At 44.9% G+C, this 22,761-nt stretch overlaps 1 long non-coding RNA gene across 1 annotated transcript in view; it reads left to right on the forward strand.

The window, feature by feature from the left end:
- Positions 1-22,761, forward strand: part of LOC129137206 (uncharacterized) — an 80,905-nt gene that overhangs the window by 14,170 nt on the left and 43,974 nt on the right. The window contains exon 2 of the long non-coding RNA XR_008539540.2: positions 19,939-20,051. This is a non-coding gene — a long non-coding RNA (uncharacterized LOC129137206). The remainder of the gene's footprint in view (positions 1-19,938; positions 20,052-22,761) is intronic.

Consider the following 22,761-nt stretch of genomic DNA (forward strand, 5'->3'; position numbering starts at 1 on the left):
AAAACGTGGTGCCTGCTGAGGGGAGGCACATCCCCAGGACTGGCAGAGACAAAGGGGACGGTGGGCGGACCACCATCCCCAGCCCTGGAAACTGCTCTGTAGCCAATCAGAGCGGGTACTCAGCAGCACCGAACTGGAGGAGGCCAGTCCCCAGGTGCTTGGGCGCCAACCCCTAGGCAGCCTTCCCCCAAGGTAGACGGAGGGGGTGGGTACTGGAGCGTTTATTGTATTACTCTTCTAACTGTGGGTATATTTTATGTGTACTCCTTTGAATGTTTTTCTTTCCCCAAACGTTATGTTTTTCGGCCGGGCTCGGTGACTCACGCCTATAATCCCAGCACTTTCGGAGGCTGAGGTGGGCGGATCGCCTGAGGTCAGGAGTTCGAGACCAGCCTGGCCAACATGGTGCAACCCCGTCTCTACTAAAAATACAAAAATTTGCTGAGCACCGTGGTTCACACCTGTAATCCTTGCACTCTGGGAGGCCAAAGCTAGCGGATCGCTTGAGTCCAGGACTACAAAGACCAGCCTGGACAACCCGGTGAAACTTCGTCTCTACTCAAAAAAAAAAGAAAAAAGAAAAAAATCCCAACAACAACAACCCAAAACCAAAAAATTAGCCAGGCGTGGCTGCCCACACCTGTGGTCCCAGCCACTCAGGAGGAGGGAAGATTATTTGAGCCCTCAAGGCGGAGGGAGCAGTGAGCCAAGATCATGCCAGTGCACTCCAGCCTAGGCGAAAGCCTGGGTGACAGAGTGAGACCTTGTCTCCAAAAACAAAATTGTTTTTGTAGAGGTGAGGTCTCGCTATGTTGTTCGGGCTAGTCTCGAACTTCTGGGCTCAAGCAATCCTCCCACCTCAGCCTCCTGAGTAGCTGGGATTACAGACGCGCGACACCATCCGACTAATTTTTGTATTTTTTGTAGAGACGGGGGAGAAAGGAGGGGGCGGGGGCGGGGGGTCTTTCCATCTTGCCGAGGCTGGTCTCGAACTCCTGCCCTCAGGCGATCCTCCCGCCTGGGCATCCCACATCGCTGGGATTCGTCGTGAGCCAGTGCCGCCTCCATCTTCTAACTTCTGGCTGAGCCGAGATGATTCAGGGAGAAAGGGAACTTCCTGTTTTAAAATGGCGGCTTGACTTCCCCGCCTCCCAGAAAGCCAAAAACAAATATGCGGACCCGAGATTTTCCCCAGCGACAACCTAGAGCTCAGATTTGAGGATGAGACAGATGCCGGGGGCACGGAGAAGTGAAAAAATCTTCCGAGCAGACAGTAGGAAAATCGGGCTTCCACATCAGCCACGCCCCTCTCCGCCACTGAGCCCTACACCAGGAACCAGGCACAGGGAAACTCTTCCCCGGGCGCTCGGGTTCCGTGGTGGGAAAAGTGAGGCCCAAGAGTCAACCAGGTTTCTCACCATGTTGGGTTTCCTGGCAGGAGGCCTGTCCTTGCCTCAGCCATGGAAAACGTGGTGCCTGCTGAGGGGAGCCACATCCCCAGGACTGGCAGAGACAAAGGGGACGGTGGGCGGACCGCCATCGCCGGCGTTGGAAACTGCTTGTTTCCAGTAGAGGCTCCAGGGAGGATCGCCTGAGGGCAGGAGTTCGAGACCAGTCTGCGGAGAGGCTCAATCAGAGCGGGTACTGAGCAGCGCCTCGCTGGAGGAAGCCGGTCCCCAGGTGCTTGGGCGCCAACCCCTAGGCAGCCTTCCCGCCCAGGTAGAGGGGGTACCTTTACCTCTACCTAAAGTAATACAATACCTTTATTGTACTACTCTTCGAACTGTGCATATATTTTATGTGTACTCCTTTGAATGTATTTTTTCTTTTTTCCAAAAGTTACGGTTTTTGGCCGGGCGCGGTGCCTCACGCCTGTAATCCTAGCGCTTTGGGAGGCTGAGGCGGGCGATCACCTGAGGTCAGGAGTTCGAGACTAGCCTGGCCAAAATGGTGAAAACCCATCTCTACCAAAAATACAAAAATTAGCCGGGCCTGGTGGTGGGCGCCTGTAATCCCAGCTACTTAGGAGCCTGCGGCAGGAGAATCGCTTGAACCCGGGAGGCGGAGGTTGCAGTGAGCCGAGATCGCACCACCGCACCCCAGCCTGGGCGACAAAGCAAGACATTATCTTAATTAAAAAAAAAAAAAAGTTTTGTTTTTCTCTTGCTTTAATATTAAGCACCGCAGCTTTTACAATCCACATGCTATTATTTGTTGACTTCAGAAATGTAGAACCAGGAGGGCACGGTGGCTAACGCCTGTAATCCCAGCACTTTGAGAGGCCGAGGCGGGTGGATTTCTTGGGCCCCAGAAGTCTCATTTTTTTGTAGAGACACGGCAAAGCCCCATCTCTGCAAAAAATACAAAAATTAGCAGGGAGTGGTGGCGGACATCTGTAGTCCTAGCAACTCAGGAGGCTGAGGCGGGAGGATTTCTTCAGCCCGGGAGGTCGAGGCTGCAGGGAGCCATGATCGTGCCACTGCACTCCAGCCTGGGTGACAGAGCATGACCGTATCTCAAAAAATAATAATAATAAATAAATAAATAGAAATGGAGAATCAACTTCCTGAAGTTTGTTTTTGTTGTTGTTTTGAGACGGAGTTTCACTCTTGTTGCCCAGGCTGGAGTGCAATGGCGTGATCTCCGCTCACCGCAACCTCCACCTCCCGGGTTCAAGCGATTCTCCTGCCTCAGCCTCCCGAGTAGCTGGGATTAGAGGCATGTGCCACCACTCCTGGCTAATTTTGTGTTTTTAGTAAAGACGTGTTTCTCCATGTTTGTCAAGCTGGTCTCGAATTCCCGACCTCAGGTGATCTGCCTTCCTTGGCTTCCCAAAGTGCTGGGATTACAGGCGTGAGCCACTGCACCCAGCCTCAAGTTTTAAATTATAATAAACATTGACCATTTTTGGTTTGCGCTAAAAAAAAATCCTTTCTCACTTATCTACTATTTTAAATTTTTTTCAAACTATGCATAAGAAGATTTTGATGCTTGGAATGCCTGTAAATATTATTCAGTTTAGCTGTGTACCGCATAATAGAACACCTCCTCCTCTATCCTTGTAAAGACATAATCTCCTCGGGGTGCTTGGCATAGTGGTTAACAGCACAGAGTGGGAAATCAGGCAGACTTGTGTTCAGATTCACAGTTCATGACTTGTCTGTATGACACTGGGTAAATTGCTTCACTTCTTGCAGCCTTGGTTTCTGGATGTGTAGAACGGGGTTTGGAGACTTAGATTGGGATAATGCATGTCATACTCTATAAATTGCAGCCATTTGTATAAAGTACTTACTAGCACTATTGTTGGATGTAATCTTGTGAACTAGCAGGTAGAATGAGTGACTGTTGGTTTTAGGTGCAGCAGCAGGTCTTCCTGTGCTCTACTTTTGTAATGGTTAATTTTGCATGTCCACTTGGCTGGGCCACGAGATGCCCAAATATTTGGCCAAACATTATTCTGGGTGTGTCTGTGAGAATGCTTTGGGAAGAGACTAACATTTGAATGAGTAGACTGAGTAAAGCAGATTGCCTTTCCTAACGTGAGTGAATCTCATTGAATCAGTTTAGAGCCTCAATAAAACCAAAATGCTAACCTTCCTTCCAAAGTAAAGGGATAACTCCTTCAGCCCGACTGCCTTGAGTGGGATCCTGGTCTTTTCCTGCCTCAGACTTGAACTGAAACATAAGCTCTTATAGGTCTAAAGCCTGCCAGCTTTCAGACTAGAATTTACACTGTTGCCTCTCCTGCTTCTCAGGCTTTTGGACTCCAACTGGAGCTATACCTTTGATACTCCTGGGTCCCCAGCTTGCCAACTACAGATCTTGGGACTTCTCTTTAGGATAAATCTTTCTATGTTATGTATATATCCCATTTGTCCTGTTTCTCTGGAGAACCCTGACTAAAACAAACTGGGTCCCACTCTGTCACCCAGGCTGGAGTGCAGTGACACAGTCTCGACTGACTGTATCCCTGACCTCTTAGGCTCAAGCAGTCCTCCCACCTCATCCTCCCAAGTAGCTGGGATCACAGGTACATGCCACCATGGCTGGCTTATTATTATTATTATTATTATTATTATTATTATTGTTTAATTTTGGGCCAGGCACGGTGGCTCATGCCTGTAATCCCAGCACTTCGGGAGGCTGAGGCAGGTGGATCACTTGAGTCCAGGAGTTCGAGACCGGCCTAGGAAATATGGCAAAACCTGGTCTCTACCAAAAAAAAAAAAAAAAAAATATATATATATATATATATATATATATGTATATGTATATATATATATTCAGACGTGTTGGCTGGAATATGTGGTCCCAGCTAGCTACTCAGGAGACTCAGGTGGGAGGATTGTTTGAACCTGGGAAATGGAGGTTCCAGTGAGCCAAGATCACCATTGTACTCCAGCCTGGGCGACAGTGAGAAGGCCTTTGCTCAAAAAAAAAAATTTTTTTGTAGAGAAAAGGTCTTGCTATGTTGCTTGGGTGGGTCTCGAACTCCTGGGTTCAAGTATCCTCCCACCTCGGCCTCCCAAAGTTGAGATCACATGTGTGAGCCACCCCTGGTGTGTTTCTTAAACCCAAAGAGGAGCTTACAGATAGGGAGAAGCAAATACCTGATGTATGAATATAGATAGCTGTCACTGTCAAATAACTGTCTCTGAAAACCCTTCCCTTTAATATATGCTCAGCCTATGAGTAAATATGTTTCAGGCATGCCCAAAGCCGTTTTTAAGTACCAACGCTCTTAATGCAAGGCATTGCTGCTGTCAATATGATGTACCAGTGAGATACTTGCCTTAAGGAACACCAATTTGAAAGTTTCAAACACTCTCTATTCTGCTGACATGTATTTCAACTTTTCAGGATCTGCTTTCTAGGTAAAAAGGATAAAATAAAAGGAGGGGTGCCTGCCGCCGAAACCGAAACTTCAGATATCAGCAATTAGGGTTAGGAGATTTTTGGTATATGCACACAGATCAGAAAAGTGTGCTGATGACTATTCAGTACCAAGTGAATGTTGTCAGTGTCTTCAAATGGGTCAAAATGTCTCAAGTATTGAGATCCAGAATGAAATAATCTCCTGCTTCTAACATGATCAGGTATCAAAGTGTGGGTTTTAGTGTGTTTCAGTCCCCAAATCTCCCATTCCCTCGTAGTTCTCATTTGTGGATTGAATGAATGCCGCATGCTTGTGTTTCCATAGCAGACCTTGCCTTGTGGTTTTGAAGTGGTCTCCGTGCTGTTTGAAGTGCCACAGGCAATGGTGGCAAGAACTGGGTGCTGATACATACTGTGAGTCAGTAGTTCTGATGAAACATCCATCACTGTGATTAGTCTCTTTTTCTGCCACTTCCTGTTCCTAGTAGATCAAAGGGCTAAAAATGCCCCTGTATCAGTAATTGTCTACCAAACCATCTGTACATATAGATCATGCTGTTTAGGTTTACAGGTACGTACCCAAAATGAAGAACATTTGTCTTGTTGGTGTCAGGATATATGTAGCAGTCCTACCAGAATCAGTGCTCCACATATTCATCAAGAGGGGCACCAATTCTATTTTAGTATGTGGGTTTCCTATTGACAAACAGTGGCTCTTTTTCCATTGAAATATGTTATTCGCCTCAGTGAATCCTAATACAGTGGTTTCAACGTCACAATTGCGTGTGCTAATAGAATACCCAAGCTTCTAGAAAGAGTTATTTATATGCATTGTCTCCATTTCTGAACTTCCTATTCATTCCTCCACTCCAGCCCCCATCACTCCATAGAATCATTTTCCCCACAGTCACCAGTGACCTCTGTCTCACTGGATTCAGTGGGCATCCTCAGGCTTCTTTCTTGACCTCCCAGCAGGATTCAGTCCTGAGAATCACACTCTCTCTGCTGAAACACCCTCCTCCCTTACCTTTCTGGACAGCCCTCTCTGCTAGTGTTACTCTTCACTCTCTGACCCCTGCCTACTCTTCTGGCTCTTTTGTGGGTTATTTCCTAAATTCAGTCACTGAATGTTGAGGCTTGTCAAGGTCTTCCCCAGTCCTCTTTCTCTTACGGTATGTTTTCTCCCAACTCTCTCATTCTTGCCCAATGTTTCCTTTTTCTTCTCTTTTTTAGAGATGGGGTCTCACTTTGCCACCCAGGCTGGAGTGCAGAGGTACAATAATAGCTCACTGGAGTCTCCACCTCCTGGCCTCAAGCAGTCCTTCCTCGGCCTCCTGAGTATTGGGACCACAGGTGTGCATCACCACACCTGGCTAATTTTCTTTTTCTTTCATTCTTTTTTTTTTTTTTAAGAAATGGGGTCTTGCTTGGTTTCCCAGGCTGGTGTCAAACTCCTGGCTTCAACCAATCCTCCTGCCTCAGCTTCCCACAAAGTGTTGGAATTACAAGTGTGAGCCACCATGCCTGGCCAAATGCCTGATGTTTCAAGTACCATACATGCCAGTGATCTCAAATACAGATCCCTAGCCCAGGGCTCACCCTCTGTGTTACAGAGTCATGTATCCAGATGCTAATTAGCACCACCATTTAGGCATCTCAAAGGTACTTACAATTAGACATGTTCAAAATTCATGCTTTTCTCCTCAAGAAAAAGGAGAAGAAGAAGTGTGTTCGTCTGTTTTGCATTGCTTATAAAGGAATACCCGAGACTGGGTAATTTACAAAGAAAGGAGGTTTATTTGGGTCACAGTTCTGCAGGCTCTACAAGCGTGGCACCAGAATCTGCTCAGCTTCTGGCGAGGTCTCAGGAAGGTTTTACTCAGAGTAGAAGGTGGAGGGGGAACATGCATGTCACATGGTGAGAGGGAGCAAGGGAGAGAGGAGAAGGTGCCAGATTCTTTTTTTTTTTTTTTTTTTTTTTTTTTTTGAGATGGAGTCTTGCTCTGTCACCAGGCTGGAGTACAGTAGCTCGCGATCTCGGCTCACTGCATCCTCCACCTCCTGGGTTCAAGCAATTCCCCTGCTTCAGCCTCCCGAGTAGCTGGGACTACAGGCATGCGCCACCACACCTGGCTAATTTTTGTATTTTAGTAGAGACGGGGTTTCACCATGTTGGCCAGGATGGTCTCGACCTCCTGACCTCATGATCCACCCGCCTTGGCCTCCCAAAGTGCTGGGATTATAGGCATAAGCCACTGCACACAGCCTAAGCCTTGCTTTTGTACTCTATTCCTGTCATGATGAACAAGACCTCTATTCATGCAGTTTCACAGGCCACACACCTGAGAATCTTGCTTAACCCCTTTTTCTCCCCATGTTCCAGTCAGTCGTCAATCTTGTTTTATCTTCAAGATGCCTCCACTTCTCTGTATCTCTACTCCTTCTCTAGTGCCACAATTAAGGTGATGACTAATACTGTCTTGTGTCTGAACTATTGCAATAGCCTCCTTTCTAGCTTCCCAAATCTCCATTGTCCCATTCCAGCCCAGTCCGCTTACATCCTTCAGTAACTTCCCTCCACTCTTAGGATAAGGACCCATATACTCAGCACAGCCATAGAATAAAGACCTACATACTCAGCACAGCCATAGACCCTGCATGGTCCACCCTGTCTTCCTTTCTCACCTCCACTTCCTAGAACACTTTTTCTAGCCACATAGGCCTTTCAGGTGTCAGTTACACCTGCTTCCCTGCCTACCACAGAGCCTCTGCACATGCTGTTCCCTCTTAAATGCTTTCCCTCCTCTGCTTCTACCTTGCATTGTCTGTCATCCTTCAGACCTTCCCAGTTGTCACTTCCTCAGGGGAGCCTCCTTGACCCCCTCCAGTAGATAAGTTGGCCTGCTATAAGCTTTCACAGTGAGATGCACCTCATCTTTATGGCCCTCCTGTCTATGTGTGATTATATATCTCCTAGGGCAATTATTTAATTAATGGCTGGCTCCCAATTAGCCAATGAATTTCAAGCAGATAGACACCATATATCTACTTGTGCTTACCTTTGTGCCTTCAGCTTAGCTATTGCAAATACTAAGAATGTTAAACTGTTGAACAATAAAAGCGGTTTTTCAATTTTGTTTTAAAGTATTTTAGTGGCTGTGCAAGGTGGCTCATGCCTGTAATCTCAGCACTTTGGGAGGCAAGGTAAGAGGATCGCTTGAGTCCAGGAGTTCAAGACCAGCCTGGGCAACATAGTGAGCCCTTCTCTCTACAAAAAGAAATTAAAAAATTAGCCAGGTGTGATGATGGCATGTACCTGTAGTCCTGGCTACTCAGAAGGCTGAGAAGGGAGGATGGCTTGAACCCAGCAGTTAGAGGCTGCAGTGAGCTATGATTGCACCACTGCACTCCAGCCTGGATGACAGAGCAAGACCTTGTCTCTAAAAAGATAAAAATAAAAAATGTTTTAGTGGGTTTGTATTTGCATTTCCTTAAATAACTATAAATATAAAGGTTTTCTACTTGCCTCTTTTGATATATTTCTCAATCATGAATGGATCTACAAAAAGGGAGGAAGTGGTAGGCACCCAAAGAGCCAGAACCTGCAGTAAATGAGGTTTTTGATGTCCCTGGTCTTATTTAAATCCTGAATGTCGGCCGGGCGCCGTGGCTCATACCTGTAATCCCAGCACTTTGGGAGGCCAAGGCGGACGGATCACGAGGTCAGGAGATTGAGACCATCCTGGCTAACACAGTGAAACCCTGTCTCTACTAAAAATACAAAAAATTAGCCAGGTGTGGTGGCGGGTGCCTGTAGTCCCAGCTACTTGGGAGGCTGAGGCAGGAGAATGGCGTGAACCCGGGAGGCAGAGCTTGCAGTGAGCTGAGATCGTGCCACTGCACTCCAGCCTGGGCGACAAAGCGAGACTCCGTCTCAAAAAAAAAAAAAATCCTGAATGTCACAGGTGTTATTGCACTTCTGACTCAGTGCTGTTGAAAATGTCCCCCAGGAGACTGCCACTTGTTTCAAGGGACTATGAGCCATGTTACCTCCCAATTCTGGACATTTTCTAAGCTGTAACATCATGTTTTCGTAATCTGACAACCTGCAGCTCAGTTAATGACATAAAACAATTCCATGATCTCTAAGACAAGCCCCCAGCACATTGAAGTCACTGGATGAGACCTCAGCACCATGGGCCCCTCCTCTCCACTGGGCTGACTCTGCCAACTCACTCTCAGCTGAAACTGCCCTTGCTGCTCCTGCCTCTGCCATTTCTACCACTCTGTATAGCTGCCCTTTTCTTACTGCTGTGGCCTCTGGCTGCCAAAAAGAGACAGGGCCACTACCCTGGCCCTCATGACATTCAACTGCAGCTGCCATCTCTGCTAATGCAAGAGGAGGGATGGTTTCTCCACTGACATCAAGCCCAGCTCTCTTGAGTCTGGGCCAGACCTTGAATAGTCTGGCTTGTGAACGAGACACCAGCTAGTTCTTCCAGATGGTGTTCATGTGGCCCAGCGCTCTCCTACCTTAGGACGAGTTCCTGCCCACCCAGCTTGCTTCTCTCAGAAGTTTGGGGCAGCATTTTTCTACCTTTCTTATTTAGGATCCCAACCTTTTTTTTGAGACGGAGTCTCGCTCTGTCACCCAGGCTGGAGTGCAGTGGTGTGATCTCGGCTCACTGGAACCTCCACATCCCAGGTTGAAGTGATTCTCCTGCCTCAGCCTCACAAGTAGCTGGGACTCCAGGGGTGTGCTACCACACCTGGCTAATTTTTGTATTTCCAGTAGAGACGGGGTTTCACCATGTTGGCCAGGCTGGTCTCGAACTCCTGACCTCAGGTGATCCACCTGCCTTGGCCTCCCAAAATGCTGGGATTACAGGCGTGAGCCACTGCGCCTGGCCCCCAGAGCCCAACCTTGAATCCCAGCATCCTCTCTGCCATTTCCCAAGACACCCAGTGGGCCTCTGGATAAAAGACGTTTTTAATAGAGAGTTCTGTTATCCCAGACCCCGAGGTGACCCTAGCATAATCCCTGGACACTCCCCTATGCTGAGGCTTCTCCCCTAGACTCCTATTCTATTACATAGTCTGTGCCCCCTCAGCTCAGTCATTACTTTTCTGGGCAGCCTCCTTTGACCTGCAGACCAGATCAGATCTCTGTGGTTTGCTCCCTGATCACTGTGTCCCTCTCCTCTGTAGCTCTTACCACAGCTTGTAATTCTGTATTTGATGCATGTCTATATCCCCCTCTATAAGGTGAGGTCATCAAAGGCAGCAGTTCTGTCTTTCTTGCCTACCACTGCATCTCCAGCATGCTGCTCATCTGGTCCGTGGTAGGGCTCAGTATTTGTTGAAGGAGTGAATGAACTATGATTCACTTCATTATGTGTCGGTCTTTTAAAAACATTTATCTTCAATAAACCCGTTTCTCTGTGATGGCAAGTAAAACATTTTTGGAGGCAGTCACTAACCAGCATGCATTGCATGTGTGAGCACCACAATATTTTTATACTTGTGGGTTTGATAATCCAACCACATGCTTTATTAAAGTATTTCTTTCAGGGTTGTAAAAAACACTTCATTACTGGCTTGCGGGCAACCTGGCTCTGGGGGAAAAGGGTCGTGTTACCACACTGCAGATAGGTGAGGATACCAGTGCCAGGCAGGGAGGAGGCTGTGAGGATGCCCAGCCCCTGCTTAGGGATACTGCTTCCCCCCCCTTCACTTTTGCAGATTGCAGAGGGCTGGAAGAAGGGATGCAGGCAGTTTGAGCACTGAGTGGCACATATTCCTGCAATCCCCAAAGTCATGAGGGGGCTCTTTGGAGGGGGTCTCAGAATTGGACTGTATGGTTTGACTTCACATATTTCTGGGTTTGCTTTGTAGTTTGTCAAGTCATCATACTGTATGCTACTGGCAGATGATAATATGTTAACCAAAAACGACAACAAAGCAGTTGTGATGCGAAGGATGAGGCTAGACTTGGAGTCAGAACCATCATCCAGTACATTGGTTCTTGGCACATAGTGAGAAAGAACCCTTGTGGAATGGAAGGAGAAGCTCCTGGGAAGCAGCGTGTGAAGGTGGAAAGGGTCTTGTTGCCAAGGCAATAACCATTCACTTCCATGGAGCACTGGCCAGGGGCAGGTGCTGTGCTGAGCACTTTGCATGCATGATCTCATTTAACCCCACAGTAATCTATGAGGTTTTTTTTTCTCTTTCTCTTTTTTCTTTTTTAGAGACAGGGTCTTTGTCACCCAAGCTGGAATGCAGTGGTGTGATGATAGCTCATGTGGTCTCAAACTCCTGGGCTCAAATCATCCTCCCACCTCAGCCTCCCAAGTAACTGGGACTACACGTGTATGTCATCATGTCCAGCTAAGTTTTTTGTTTTTTGGGTTTTTTTTCTGAGACAGAGTCTTACTCTGTCACCCAGGCTGGAGTGAAGTGGTGTGATCTCGGCCCACTGCAACCTCCACCTCCTGGGTTCAAGCAATTCTCCTGTCTCAGCCTCACAAAAAGCTGGAATTACAGGCGTGCACCATCACACCTGGCTAATTTTTAAATTTTTAGTAGAGACGGGGTTTCACCATGTTGGCCAGGCTGGTCTCCAACTCCTGACCTCAGGTGATCCGCCCACCTCGGCCTCCCAAAGTGCTGGGATTACAGGCGTGAGCCACCGCGCCCGGCTTTTTTTAAAAAATTCTTGTAGAGACAGGTCTTGCTATGTTGCCCAGGCCGGTCTCAAACTCCTGGGCACAAGTGATTCTCCTGCTTCAGCCTTCTGAGTCCCTGGGATTACAGATGAGAACCACTCACCTGGCCAATTAGGGTTCTTATTATCAACATTTTCCATAATGAAACCATGTGTCAGAGTGAAAAAATGTGCCTGAGGTAACACAGCTAATAAATGTCAGAGCCAGGATTTGAAGCTAGTTCTGTTGGACTCGACATCAATCCACGTAACCTTGGGATACACTGGTTATCAGGTAAGTTGCTTTCAAGCCCTTGCTCTTCCATTATGGCTGTGTCTTTACCTTATTTCTGTGAAAACATTATGTGCAAAATGTGAATAATAATACCTATGGCAAAATATTTCTGCAAAGATTAAATGAAACTGTGGATGAATACTTTAGAACTATACTGTCTGATACAGCAGCCATTAGCCACATGTAGCTATTGAACTTGGAATATGGCTAGTCTGAATTGAGATGTTTTATAAGTGTAAAAAATACACTGGATTTTGAATACTTAGTGGGAAAAAATGTAAAATTTCTCAGTTTTTCTGTATTGAATACATGTTGAAACGATAATATTTTGGATATACTGGGTTAAATAAAATACATTACTAAAATTAATTTCACCTGTTCCTTTTTACTTTTTAAATGTGATTACTAGAAATTTAAAATTATATATATGACTCACATTACATTTCTATTGTACAGCACTGCTCTGGAGCCCTATAAATATGATTTATTATTGTTATGGTAATTTCACTCAGAACAATATTCTATTTCATCACTGAGGTCATCACCTAGACTGAGTCTGCCATAGAATGAGTCCCCATTTTTCTATAAATGTGAGTTTTAGTATATAAAAAGATTATAAGTATTCATCTTTTGAATCCAGTCTTTCTCGTATGTATTTTATTGTCGTTTTTCAAATACACAGAGTCTTCTAAGGAGACAGAAGTCCCTATGTCTGGAGAAATTAACCTGTTCAAATATATAAATGACAATTTAAAACATTCTGACCCACATACTTTATTCAGGTAACTGGAGAATAACCTTCATCTTGTGGAGCACAGAATCACTTTTCCCTTGCACATGGTGGAAATAATTCCCTCCCTCCCCCCACATTACTCATCAAATGTTGTATCTTCCAATTCAAAATAATGCCTGAATCATTACTGTTTCAAACTACTATCTGTGAAAGCATATCATTTTAAGGCATGCGTAAAGTTTGTGTTCTTATTTGACCCATCATTCCAGCCTGGATACTTTTGGATCCTGATTTTCTCAATGAACATAATACTATCCCTTTCTACCTTATGTTTTTATGCAAATTTCATTTTAGACTTTCTGTAATTCCTTCAGGTCACTAAATGATAAAAGACGACATGGCTAAAGATAGTTAACTAAATTATAATCTCCATAAGGACAGAAGGCCCAAATTTACATACCTGAAATAGAGGACTGGTCTACATTCCATATTGAAGTTAAATTCCAAGAAAATGCAATTTACAATGAAAGGATTTTTTGTTTTCTTTCGTGGGTAACACTAGCTGTTGTAACACATAATCCCAACATATAACAGGTTTAATATAACAAGCTTATTTCTACTACCCGTAACAATCCAGTGCTAATATTACTGGTCAGTTGGGTGCCTTGTGCCTTTCCTCCTCTGGTGATTCATGCCTAGGTGATTCCTCATCACACAGCTTCATTATCCCCTTGGCTTTGTCATCCATGCAGCCAATCAGCAAAGAGAGAACTTGGAGAAGGTACACGTATTCCTTTTTTTTTTTTTTTTTTTGAGATGGAGTTTCGCTCTGTTGCCCAGGCTGGAGTGCAGTGGCGTGATCTCGGCTCACTGCAACCTCTGCCTTCTGGGTTCAAGTGATTCTCCTGCCTCAGCTTCCCGAGTAGCTGGGACTACAGGCGCCCGCCAGCACACCAGGCTAATTTTCGTATTTTTAGTAAAGACGGGGTTTCACCATATTGGCTAGGCTGGTCTCGAACTCCTGACCTTGTGATCCGCCCGCCTCGGCCTCCCAAAATGCTGGGTTTACAGGTGTGAGCCACCACGCCTGGCCCATATTTCTTTAAACTGGCCTGCAAGTGGTACACAATTACTTCTGTTCATATTCCATCATGTGAATTTATCACTTGGTCCCACCTAGACACAAAGGGAGCTGGAAAGACAGTTCCTGGATGGGAAGCTTTTTCCTAGCAATACACTACACTACAAAGAAAAGCATGAAGTCTGGTAAACAGCTGTCCATCCCTGCTACAACTTTTTTTTTTTTTTTTGAGTTGAAGTCTCACTCTGTTGCCCACGCTGGAGTGCAGTGGGCACAATCTCGGCTCACCGCAGCCTCCGTCTCCCGGGTTCAAGCAATTCTCCTGCCTCAGCCTTCTGAGCAGCTGGGACCACAGACACGTGCCACTGCGTCTGGCTAATTTTTTGTATTTTTAGTAGAGATGGGGTTTCACCATGTTGGCCAGGCTGGTCTTGAACTCCTGACCTCAGGTGATCTGCCCGCCTCGGCCTCCCAAAGTGCTGGCTTTACAGGTGTGAGCCACCGCATCTGTCCTCTGCTACAACTTATACGTGGAAATTATTTCTATAAGGATGAATGCAAAATGTTGAGATGTATTCCAGACTTCACCATCCAACTTACCTACCATTACTGCCCCTAAACACATTAAATAACACTTAAAACGCATTGCATAAAATAGGGATAATAAAAGAGTGTGTAATCATTTATTGCACCAAAGGCAGTGGTCATAAAAGTGTACCCCCCAGATGGAATGAGGAGGCATAGGAGGATGAAGGAGTGGCAAGATGACCAATCTCCACATCCATTCACTGAATTGGAGGGCAGATGCAAAGACAGGGCAAGAAGATTCCATATGAAGGAGGCTGTAGTCTGGTCTCCTTATTGCTCTTAAAATTAGTAAAGAAGTATCAACTGTTTTCCTCTCAATTTTATTAACAAAAATCATATGGTTATTCGTATTTGCTCTCTCCTGGCCAAAGTTTCTAGATGACTTGCTAGCTGAAAACCTTGGAAAGATGGCTTACCACCCACATTGTCATATGTCATATGATTATGTGCAAATTTATGTAAAATGTGAAAGGGTAAACATGAACAATGACCTCTCATTTCTTTATATTCCCCACAGTGCCTAGCAGTGCCTTACCACAGCAGGCACCTACTAGATATGTATTGATTTTTGATGGATTTAAGTGGATCCAGTTTGTTATGATTGTGCTTTGAGTCTTCTGTTCTAAAATATTTAAGTTTTGCATATGTTATGGGCATCAATCCTCTTCATGGATACTTCTTTCTTTGATGTGAAATGAGTGCATTTGATAAAAATGTCCTCTAAATTGAGGTGTCCCCATGTCTTTAGTTCTGAATCTGCTATCCAGCTCTGAATCTGGTGATTGGCTAAGGAATTAAATTTGTTTTTTATGTTAATTAGAACATAATAAAGAAAAGTATCTTTTAAAAATCTGAAGATGGACATTTGTTTAAAAAGGCAGTAACAGCCGGCTCACGCCCGTAATCTCAACACTTTGGGAGGCTGAGGTGGGCGGATTGCTTTGGGCACAGGAGTTTGAGACCAACCTGGGCAACATGGCAAAACCCCATCTCTACAAAAAACAAAAAAATTAGCCAGGCGTGGTGGCATGTGCCTATAGTCCCAGCTACTCCACCTACTTGGGAGGCTGAGGCAGGAGGATCACCTGAGCCTGGGAAGGTCAAGGCCGCAGTAAGCCATGATCATGCCACTGCACTGCAGCCTGAGTGATGGAATAAGACCCTATCTCAAAAAAAAGTCACCTTGGATCATATTATCATATCATATGCTTATTTATTATATGTACTAATGTAGGGCAGGAGTAGGGATCAACATTATGCAATAGATGCTTTGTTTCAAATAGTCTTATACAAATACAATATGTTGTCCGGGTGGTGGGTCATGCCTGTAATCCCAGCACTTTGGGAGGCTGAGGCCAGCGGATCACCTGAGGTCAGGAGTTCAAAACCAGCCTGGCCAACATGGTGAAACCCTGTCTCTACTAAAAATACAAAAATTAGCCAGGTGTGGTGGCAGGTACCTGTAATCCCAGCTACTTGGGAGGCTGAGGCAGGAGAATTGCTTGAACCCGGAAGGCAGAGGTTGCAGTGAGCCGAGATGATGCCACTGCACTCCAGCCTGGGCGACAGAGCAAGACTCCATCTCAAAAAAATATACACACATATATATGTGTGTGGGTATATATGTATATGTATATATACGTGTGTATATATGTATATGTGTATATGTGTATGTATATGTGTGTATATATACATATATATAATATATATACATACACACATATATATATAAAAAATACGTTCTGCTCTTTTAACTCCTCCCTTAAAATGGGGAGACCTTTCCGTCTATGAATAAACTCCAGCAGCCACAAAAAGAAAAGATGGACATATTTTAACACACTAAAAAGAAAAACTCTCCTGCATGGAAAAAATGCTGTAAGCAAAGTCAAAAGACAATGTAAAATTTGGGGAAATATTTGCAACTTGCATCACAAAAATTTGATTTCTCGACCGGGCACGGTGGCTCACGCCTGTAATCCCAGCACTTTGGGAGGCTGAGGCAGGCGCAAGGTGAGGAGTTCGAGACCAGCCTGGCTAATATGGTGAGACCCCATCCCCACTAAAAATACAAAAATTAGCCAGGTGTGGTGGTGCATGCCTGCAGTCCCAGCTGCTTGGGAGGCTGAGGCAGGAGAATCACTTGAACCTGGGAGGCAGAGGTTGCAGTGAGCCAAGATCACGCCACTGCACTCCAACCTGGGCGACAGAGTGAGACTCTGTCTCAAAACAAACAAAAAACTTAATTTCTCTGTTACATGGGAATTCTTAGAAATAAAAACCCGAAACTAATAACCCAATAAAAAATGAGCAAAGGGTATAAGAGTTTATACACAGGAAAAAAACACAATGAGCTTTAAATATATGAAAAGATGTTCAACCTCATTCGTAAGATATATGTAAATTAAAACTACACTGAAAACCTTCTTCACGAAAAGTTTGGCAAGCATCCAAACCTTTGATAACACACTCTATAGGTGAGGGCATAGGAGGGTGATGTGGGACAGCCTCTGCAGAGAGCAATTTGACAATATCTCTGAAAACTGCAAATGCACTTCCTTCCATCCAGCAGACTCCACTTTAGAAATTTACCTTAAAGATAAACGTATGTGTAAAATGACAGTATAATAGGTTATTCACTGCATTATTGTTTGTAATGGCAAAACATTGGAAACAACCTAAATGCCCACAGATAAAAGGACTGGAAAATTAATTTATGGTACATTCATACAGTGAGATAATATCGTATTATTTGAAAAATATTTTTTAATGAGAAAGCTCTCTATAAGCTGATATGTAAAGATTTTCAGCTGGGCAAGGTGGCTAACACCTATAATCTCAGCACTTTGGGAGGCCGAGGTGAGAAGACTGCTTGAAGCCAGGAGTTTGAGACCAGCCTGGGCAACAAAGTGAGCCCCATCTCTACGAAAAAATAAAAATAGCTGGACGTGGTGGCACATTCCTGTAGTCTCAGCTACTCAGGAGGATGAGGTGAGAGGATCTCTGGAGTCCAGGAGTTTAAGGTTTAGGTGAGCTATGATTGCGCCACTGCACTCCAGCCTGGGCAACAGAGTGAGACCTTGTCTCTAAATAAATAAATTTTAAAAATAAATAAATGAAAAGATCTTTAAAATATATTAAGGGGAAAAAGCAAGATATAGAGCAGTGTGAAGAGTATGCTATATTTTGTGTAAAAAGGAGGGGAGCTTATTCCTCTGTGTGTGTTGGTGCATAAAGCAACTCTGGGATCAGATTAATAAAGTAGAAGGAAAACAGATGGGAAGGGTGGCTAAGAGATGCCATAGGAAGGAGACTTTGTGAAAATGTTTTAAATATCTCCTGACGGTTGAATCTTGTTAACATATTGCCTATGCAAAAAGTTAAATGTAAAAAAATTCACATGATTTCAGTGAACTTTTTTTGAGACGGAGTCTCACTCTTGTCACCAGGCTGGAGTGCAGTGGTGCAATCTTGGCTCACTGCAACCTCTGCCTCCTGGGTTCAAGCCATTCTCCTGCCTCAGCCTCCTGAGTAGCTGGGATTACAGGCATGCGCCACCGCGTCCAGCTAATTTTTGTATTTTTAGTAGAGATGGGGTTTTACCATGTTGGCCAGCGTGGTCTCAATCTCTTGACCTCGTGATCCGCCCACCTTGGCCTCCCAAAATGCTGGGATTACAGGCATGAGCCACTGTGCCTGGCTCAGTGAACTTTTAATTCTACTTTGGTAGGATGATGGTGGTCTTAGGAAAATTTGAATCTTCATGACTAGTGACATAACTACATGGTACAGACCATCCTGTATAGCGAATTGCTTCTTGTGCCTAAGTCTTGTCTTCCCAGTGAAATCAATCGCTGGCCCTCCTCACCTCTTTTGGAACCTCTGCAGTGTTTAACCTGGGAACCCAGTGAATATCTGAGAACAGACAACTGGTTGATTAGGCCTCTCAGACTTTCATTCCATTTCATCATGAACACTTCTCATATATTTACAAATTTTCCTTTCAAGTAAATCAAAATATTAACGTACAAGGACAAGTCGGACAGAAAAAGGCACATAGTTGCCAGGTAAATTGGGCCTCCTCAGAGTGTATCTTCAGGTTTTTAACAAAAGGCAGTTTCCATCTTATTGATGAAAATGTGTTTGCTTTCTATTCAATTACCCATTGTATGTTAGATGGTATTTCGTGGTTCAAATGGCTGTCTGTACAAAATGCTAACATTTAAAATCTATTTCCTCCACTCCTGTTTCAATGTCGACAACTCTATTGTTAGAATCTGTGAGTTGGTGTCTTTGGAACCAAAGAATATTCAGCTGAGATGTTTGATTTTACTATTCGATGTGATCTCACTTCTCCATGTAAGCAGCTTCCAACAAAATCACTTACTGGAGAAAAGAGAAAAGACCTAACAGTCCAGCGCGCTGTGTAGACCGCGGGGGCTGTGTCAGGGGAGCAGGCTCTGGAACACTCCCGCCAAGGCCAAGAGGGCTCCCGCCTCCCCTCCAAGCGGTGGAAACCCGCCCTACGCCAGACTGGCGGTGGGAGCGGCTCCCCCTGCAGGATCTGCAGAGACGCCTCCTGGGCTTTCTGTTCGGGCCTCGCGTTTCCCGGGCGCCTCGGTGTGAAAGCAGCTTAGTGCTGTGCCCGCCCGCCTGCTGCTTCCCAGTGGGGGAGTTTGGGTGAGCAATGGCAAGCCAGGGGGCCCGAGAAGCTGGCGAGGGGTGATGTTGCCGGCCAACCCCCGGGCAGGACCCCAGAGCTCAGCCGGGACAGCCGTGTCTCCTGCCTGTAGCCGGGGCTCTTCCCCCAGCACACAGGACGGGACGGTTCGAGGCTGGCTCTCCTGGGTTAGCATCTCTTCACTCCCACCTCACAACCTTTTCTTTTCCCAGCCCCAGCTAGAGAGACTCCAGAACACATATGCTTGGGCTAATTATTCTGAGGCAATTAACGTGGCTGGGTCTCAGTTTCCTTTTTTTTGTGTAATAATACCAAATTGACAATCCCTTTAGAAAACTATTTGGTAGTTTCTTATAAAGTTAGGCTGGGTGCGGTGGCTCACGCCTGTGATCCCAACACTTTGGGAGGCCGAGGCAGGAGAATCGCTTGAGCCCAGGAGTTTGAGACCAGAGAGAGAGAGAGAAAAAGAGAAAGAAATTAAAATCTGTGTCCACCGAAACACTTGCCCACAAATGTTCATAGCAGGTTTATTCATAATAGCCAAAGACTACAAACAACCAAACGTCTATAAACAAGTAAAGTCATAATACATTGTGATGTATTCATATGATGGAATACTAAGCATAAGAGGAACAAACTACTGATACATACTACAGCATAAACGAATCTCAAAAGCACTGGATTAAATAAACCGCTCTACAATTCTGTATGAAGGTCTGAAAACACTAAGCTAATCTGTCGTATTAGAAATCAGAACAGTGGCTTCTTTGCATAGTACAAACTGAGAAGGGCACAGGGAACTTTCTGGAGTGATGGAAATGTTCTATATCTTGACTGAGGTGATGGTTACATGAGTACATACATTTGTCAAAACTCAGAATTGTACTTTAAAATTTGTACATTTTACTGTATGTAAATTAAGCCTCAAATTTTAAGTACCTTTATTTATTTGTTTGTTTGTTTGTTTGTTTGTTTATTGCAGAATCTTGCTGTGTTGCCCAGGCAGGAATGCAGTGGTGCAATCACGGCTCACTGCAGCCTCTACCTCCTAGGCTCAAGCAATCCTCAGCCTCCTGAGAGTAGCTGGGACTACAGGTATGTGTCACCACACCCAGCTAATTTTTTCATTTTGTTGTAGAGATAAGGTCTTGCTTAAAATACCTTTATAAGCCAGGCACAAAAACACATACTTTGCATGTTCTCATTTGTGGGAGCTAAAAATTAAAACAATTGAACAACTCATGGAGCTAGAGAGTAGAACCATGGTATGAGAGCTTAGGAAGGATAGTGGGGAGGGTAGTGGGGTTAATGAGTATAACAATATACTTGGATAGAATGGATAAGATCTAGCATTTGATAGTACAACAGGGTAACTACAGTCAACAATAATTTATTGTACATTTAAAAACAGCTAAAAGAGGCCGGGCGCAGTGGCTCACGCCTGTAATCCTGGCACTTTGGGAGACCGAGGCGGGTGGATCACCTGAGGTCAGGAGTTCGAGACCAGCCTGGCCAACATGGTGAAACCCCATCTCTACAAAAAATACAAAAATTAGGCCGGGCGCGATGGCTCACGCCTGTAATCCTAGCACTTTGGGAGGCTGAGATGGGCGGAACAGGAGGTCAGGAGATCGAGACTATCCTGGCTAACATGGTGAAACCCCGTCTCTACTAAAAATACAAAAAAAATTAGCTGGGTGTGGTGGCGTGCGCCTGTAGTCCCAGCTACTCGGGAGGCTGAGGCAGGAGAATTGCTTGAACCTGGGAGGTGGAGGTTGCAGTGAGCCAAGGTCGTGCCACTGCACTCCAGCCTGGGCAACAGAGCAAGACTCCATCTCAAAAAAAAAAAAAATACAAAAATACAAAAATTAGCCCAGTGTGGTGGCACATGCCTATAATCCCAGCTACTTGGGAGGCTGAGGCAGGAGAATTGCTTGAACCTGGGAGACAGAGGTTGCAGTGAGCCGAGATTGTGCCACTGTACTTCAGCCTGGGCAACATAGCAAAACTCCATTTAAAAAATAAAAAGCTAAAAGAGTATAATTGGAATGTTTTTAACACAAAGAAATGATAAATGCTCGAGGTGGTAGATAACACACTTACCCTGATGTCATTTTTATTTTTTTTTTTTTTTTTGAGACACAGTCTCGATCTGTCACCAGGCTGGAGTGCAGTGGCACGATCTTGGCTCACTGCAACCTCTGCCTCCCAGGTTCAAGGGATTCTCCTGCCTCAGCCTCCTGAGTAGCTGGGACTACAGGCACACGCCACCATGCCCAGCTAATTTTTGTATTTTTAGTAGAGATGGGGTTTCATCATGTTAGCCAGGATGGTCTTGATCTCTTGACCTCGTGATCTGCCCGCCTCGGCCTCCCAAAGTACTGAGATTACAGGCATGAGCCACCGCGCCCAGTCCCTGATGTGATTATTATGCATTATATGCCTGTATCAAAATATCTTATGTACCCCTAAATAGATACACCTATGCAGCCATAAAAATTAATAATTTAAAAATATCTTTGAAAAAAATAAGTTTCTACTTCATAGGGTGGTTGTAATTATTAAATGAGTTACTATGGAAAGTGTTTAGAGCAGTACCTGGCATTTAGATGTTACCATATAAATATATAGCATTTATAGTGTGTGTGTGTATATATCATATTTACACAGCATTTATATATAGTATTTATAATTAGTCTGAAATCTGTGACACTGTGGAAAAGATTTACGTTTTGAAGTACTGTATGTTCAGAATTTTCCATGAAGGAAATTCACAATGTGGAAGAAGGAATCACTTTACCACTGTTTCAGTCTCATAAGGGGTTGTGAGGATCGAATGAGGCCATATACCTCAGCTACATTTGTATTTGATTAATAAAAGAAAATACGGGTGTAGATAGTTGTCATCCAACTTAACTTGCCAACATAATTTCTGTATCTGAGAAATGCTGCTTCAAGTCCAAAGCAGCATAAAATGATGCAAGAACATCACACATTCTCATGACCTGCACATCACATATGCAGCAATTCCATGAATGCTCATAGAAGCACCAGAAGATATCACCCAGACATGGTTCTTTAAACTGCTGCTCTGTGAGACTCCTTGGGGAGGGGAAAGAGCTTGACTGCCTGGGTTTGAGTGCTGGTTCTGTCACTTATTACGTGTGATACTGGAGGAGTTACTTAACCTCCCCAGGCTTCTGTTTCCTTGTCTGTAAAATGGGAATGATATCTACCTCCTGGATTTCTGGGCAAGTTGGATGAGAAGAGCTATGTGTTTCAGAAATAAAAACTGTTGCTGACCTCTGCAGACTGTGGATGCTGGCGATGCAAGTACTCGTTGAGCAGGCTGTCTTGTGTGGGTGACAGTGTGTATTCCCACGAGCAGTCTTGGAGAGGCAGGACCCGGGTGATCTTCTTAGGGAAAGGGGAGAGATGAAGAGTCCAGAGGAAGATCCTGGAGGGAGCACTTGGGGCTGGGCAAGATTCAGAGACTGCTCAGAGAAAGGGTCCATGAGAAACAGCCAAAAAGGAAAACAAGGGAGAGATGTTTAAATGGAAAGAAATGCTTCACCCTATTGTTGTATGTATGAAAAATCTCCTCTTTCCTTGGTCTCCTCTATAAGCCTTCAATAAAATCCACCTGTGTAGGTGGCTTCTTTTGGGAGGAGTGAGAGAATTGGTAAACCCTGCTTCGAGGATTCCTTAGGGAGGAAAGGTAGGTTGCAAAACACCTACATCTGAGTTACTTCTGTAATGTGCCTTGCACAGTCCTAGGTTCAGGGTATGTGCGTAATAAGTGACA

This window comes from Pan troglodytes, chromosome 16 (genome assembly GCF_028858775.2).
Source record: "Pan troglodytes isolate AG18354 chromosome 16, NHGRI_mPanTro3-v2.0_pri, whole genome shotgun sequence".
Lineage (NCBI taxonomy): Eukaryota > Metazoa > Chordata > Mammalia > Primates > Hominidae > Pan > Pan troglodytes.